Source organism: Triticum dicoccoides, chromosome 7B (genome assembly GCF_002162155.2).
Source record: "Triticum dicoccoides isolate Atlit2015 ecotype Zavitan chromosome 7B, WEW_v2.0, whole genome shotgun sequence".
Taxonomy (NCBI): domain Eukaryota; kingdom Viridiplantae; phylum Streptophyta; class Magnoliopsida; order Poales; family Poaceae; genus Triticum; species Triticum dicoccoides.
In genome coordinates, this window is record NC_041393.1 from 583,851,178 (window position 1) to 583,856,435 (window position 5,258).

A 5,258-nucleotide genomic window follows, 5' to 3' on the forward strand; every position below is an offset into this window, starting at 1 on the left:
TCCCCTCCCACTTCAGCCCACGGGGCCCTCCGGGATAGGTGGCCCCACCCGGTGGACCCCCGGAACCCTTCCGGTGGTCCCGGTACAATACCGGGTGACCCCGAAACTTTCCCGATGGCCGAAACAGCACTTCCTATATATAATTCTTTACGTCCGGACCATTCCGGAACTCCTCATGACATCCGGGATCTCATCCGGGACTCCGAACAACATTCGGTTTGCTGCATACTCATATTCATACAACCCTAGCGTCACCGAACCTTAAGTGTGTAGACCCTACGGGTCGGGAGACATGCAGACATGTCCGAGATGGCTCTCCGGCCAATAACCAACAGCGGGATCTGGATACCCATGTTGGCTCCCACATACTCCTCGATGATCTCATCGGATGAACCACGATGTTGAGGATTCAAGCAACCCCGTATACCATTCCCTTTGTCAGACGATATGTTACTTGCCCGAGATTCGATCGTCAGTATCCCAATACCTCGTTCAATCTCGTTGCCGGCAAGTCACTTTACTCGTACCGTAATGCATGATCCCGTGACCAGACACTTGGTCACTTTGAGCTCATTATGATGATGCACTACCGAGTGGGCCCAGTGATAACTCTCCGTAATGCGGAGTGACAAATCCCAGTCTCAATCCGTGTCAACCCAACAGACACTTTCGGAGATACCTGTAGTGCACCTTTATAGTCACCCAGTTATGTTGTGACGTTTGGTACACCCAAAGCACTCCTACGGTATCCGGGAGTTACACGATCTCATGGTCTAAGGAAAGATACTTGACATTGGAAAAGCTCTAGCAAAACGAACTACACGATCTTGTGCTATGCTTAGGATTGGGTCTTGTCCATCACATCATTCTCCTAATGATGTGATCCCGTTATCAACAACATCCAATGTCCATAGTCAGGAAACCATGACTATCTGTTGATCAACGAGCTAGTCAACTAGAGGCTCACTAGGGACATGTTTTGGTCTTAGTATTCACACGTGTATTACAATTTCCGGATAATACAATTATAGCATGAATAAAAGACAATTATCATGAACAAGGAAATATAATAATAATCATTTTATTATTGCCTCTAGGGCATATTTCCAACAGTCTCCCACTTGCACTAGAGTCAATAATCTAGTTACATTGTGATGAATCAAACACCCATAGAGTTCTGGTGTTGATCATGTTTTGCTCGCGAAAGAGGTTTAGTCAACGGATCTGCGACATTCAGATCCGTATGTACTTTGCAAATATCTATGTCTCCATCTTGAACATTTTCACGGATGGAGTTGAAATGACGCTTGATGTGCCTGGTCTTCTTGTGAAACCTGGGCTCCTTGGCAAGGGCAATTGCTCCAGTGTTGTCACAGAAGAGTTTGATCGGCCCCGACGCATTGGGTATGACTCCTAGGTCGGTGATGAACTCCTTCACCCAGATTGCTTTATGCGCTGCCTCCGAGGCTGCCATGTACTCCGCTTCACATGTAGATCCCGCCATGACGCTCTGCTTGCAGCTGCACCAGCTTACTGCCCCACCATTCAACATATACACGTATCTAGTTTGTGACTTAGAGTCATCTAGCTCTGTGTCGAAGCTAGCATCGACGTAACCCTTTACAATGAGCTCTTCGTCACCTCCATAAACGAGAAACATGTCCTTTGTCCTTTTCAGGTACTTCAGGATATTCTTGACCGCTGTCCAGTGTTCCTTGACGGAATTACTTTGGTACCTTCCTACCAAACTTACGGCAAGGTTTACATCAGGTCTGGTACACAGCATGACATACATAATAGATCCTATGGCTGAGGCATAGGGGATGACACTCATCTCTTCTTTATCTTTTGTCGTGGTCGGGCATTGAGCCGAGCTCAATCTCACACCTTGTAATACAGGCAAGAACCCTTTCTTAGACTGATCCATTTTGAACTACTTCAAAATCTTATCAAGGTATGTGCTTTGTGAAAGACCTATGAGGCGTCTCGATCTATCCCTATAGATCTTGATGCCTAATATGTAAGCAGCTTCTCCAAGGTCCTTCATTGAAAAACACTTCTTCAAGTAGGCCTTAATGTTGTCCAAATATTCTATATCATTTCCCATCAAAAGTACGTCATCCACATATAATACGAGAAATGCTACAGAGCTCCCACTCACTTTCTTGTAAACGCAGGCTTCTCCATAAGTCTGCATAAACCCAAATACTTTGATCATCTCATCAAAGCGAATGTCCTGTCTTGATGTAGTGTTCGAGTTACTGGCTACCACTGCTAGCACCAGCTCTTCGAACTCGTCGCCTGAATCAGTTCGGCTTCTTGAGTCTCAACTTCAAGTTGAAAGACATCGATCATATGTTATGCAACAGGAAGCCGAAGGACTGAGGAAGTCCCTGCAGAATTCAGATGCATACTTTCTGGTGCAACAGCAGGCACTGGAGGACTTAAGCGCCTAACAAGAGAAAGTTAATAAGCTTGCTAAGCATCTTGCCAGCATTATGGGTACCCAGGATATTGTTTCTTGACCTCTTCTGAAGTGGTTTCAGTTCTGGACTTGTTTTGCTGCGGCGTTTATATGCTGATGTGTTCCCTATATTTGCACTGGTGGCAAACTTTGATGCCCAGTGGATGTAATATGTGTAATAGCCGTGATAGCCTAGTGTAAGTTGCTTGCTTATTTATTTCCTTGTTGTCTTGTTTATTCGTTTGCTTGTAGTCAGTGCAGTTCTTTTTCTGCGTTTTGCTAGTGGCTGCAATAACCCATTTTTTAAAACTAGGCCACAATAACCATGGGCTAATATTTACTGTAGTGACACTTCACCTACAGGCCGTAGAAACAGTGGGCCTTCTACGGGCCATATAAACAGTGGGCCTTCCACGGGCCATAGAAACAATGGGCCTTCTACTGTCACGACCGGTTTTCCAATAAAAATGTTTATTGAGAAACCAATCTTTTGAGTCCAGTATTAGAGAAATCCTCCTTACTGGTAGACAAATTCTTGATACAATAAGCCAGTAGCATAAAATATATTACAGGGTCGAACTACGGTAGCTCAAACAAATTATTACAAGCACACCAATAATTATACATAATGGCGGACATGACACAGTGGTGTGGAGGCATACTACTGACTCGAGGATAGGGCGGTGGTGGAGGAATACAGCGGGGAGAGAGATACAAGACTCCACGTCTGTCATCTCATCGAGCGTCGAGGTGAGGCTCGATGAATTTATTTGGTAGCGGAAGCGGATATAAAACAGTGATCAAAACCAGGGTCGCACGAGACTGACTGGGACTCCTCTAGGTGTCGGACTCGCTATCAAACTCTTCATCCATGAGATCGCCTTCGTCAGCATCTGGCCAAATCAACAAGCCAGTGAGTACTTTGAAAGTACTCGCAAGACAGTTCGAACATAAGATATAACAAATGCATGCATGAATGCGTCATGAATAATTCACCAATGTACATTCAAAAATTAGCATAACAAGGTAAGTAAAAGGGAAACGGCGGTAGTCCGCCTGAAATCCCAACAAAACATAAATAACTACCGATCGGGTGTCTGAAGCGACGCCTCGAAAGGTGAATAAATAAATATAAGGAAATGATGCCACAGTCAGGCGTCTTAGCGACACCACATAAAGGGCTTTAAAAGAAATACCACAGTCGGACGTCGGGGCGACATCACAGAAAGGGCTTTAAAATAAAGGCCATAGTCGGACGTCGGGGCGACATCACAGAAAGGGCTTTAAAAGAAATGCCACAGTCGGACGTCGGGGCGACATCACAGAAAGGGCTTTAAAAGAAATGCCACAGTCGGACGTCGGGGCGACATCACAGAAAGGGCTTTTAAAAGAAAGGCCACAATCGGACGTCAGGGCGACATCACAGAAAGGGCTTTGAAAGAAATGCCACAGTCGGACGTCGGGGCGACATCACAGAAAGGGCTTGAAAATAAAGTAAAATACAACAATGCCACAGTCGGACGTCTGAGCGACATCGCAGAAAGGGCTTTTATTCACAAGTAAATAATACTCATAATAAACATTTAATTCATGAGCATAAATGGGCTAGTCCATCCACAGGAATAATCATTTAACCAGAATTAGCACTCATGGAATCACCGGAGTCTTTGTCATCAAAACTGACATTTTATTAGGGTAAGATAATATCGATGTAGGGCATGGAATAGATGATTTGGAGGAATATATGACTCTGCAGAGTTTGTACAAAATTTTTCCCACAGCCAACGGATTTCCGTAGTCACGAAGGACTATTTCCGTTTACGGTATTTCAGAAGAAAACACAGCTAACCAGTACACACCCATCCTACCTCTCAATGCTAGGAATCACCCTAGACATCGTATAAGAAAAAACTTTTGAGACGGGGAGATCACAATCTCGAATAGCATGGGATCAAATTTATATACGCGCGCTCTAAGGGGTGCCCCCCTCTCTGTCCCAACCGGAAACACCCATGCGCCCTGACCGGATGACTGGCTTTAATCCAGGTCCATGGAACCATCATCACACCCTCTCCTTTTTGGTGTGTACCAGGAAAGCGGTTTGCAACTTACTAAACCATATTCCTTGCGGAAAACATGTGGTAGTACAGGGAAGGAAATGAGAGGAACTGGACCGATATGGTTTGATACTGAAGTCACGTAGTCTGGCATAAGACTGGCATGCTACGACACTGCCATCTTACCCATCCTCATGCCAACACATGGCCATTCATACTCACATCCATCCACTTATGGATCATCGAACTCACTTACCTCAATATTGCATAAAATAACGTTCATCGATATGCTCCTCAACATGCCATGAAACTAACTAAATGCAAAACATGCCAAGACACTCATCATATCAAAAGTTCAAACATGCTTTCCTGGTTCAGAGTAGTCAGAGCCTAGCTCGGTGAAGTTCGCGGCTCCGTCACCTCCTTCGGTATCTACGGTATAAAGGAAATATATGCGCTATCGTAAATACCAAGGAGTGCACAAAAATTATTCCAAATATTTCTCAAATAAATCTGATAAAAAACTAGACAAAATTTTAAAGAGAACAGAAAAAGAATCAATCAAAAATACTTTTCTGTTTAAAAGTTATAAGGGTTTTTGTCCAGGGACTCATCTGTAATGAAACAGAAGATTTCCAAAGGCTAGCTTATAAAAACAGAAACGCTTCGGCAGAAACTACGCCAGCCCAAAGGGAAAACGCATTTTGCCCGAAGGCGCTTCCAGAAAACGATTCAAT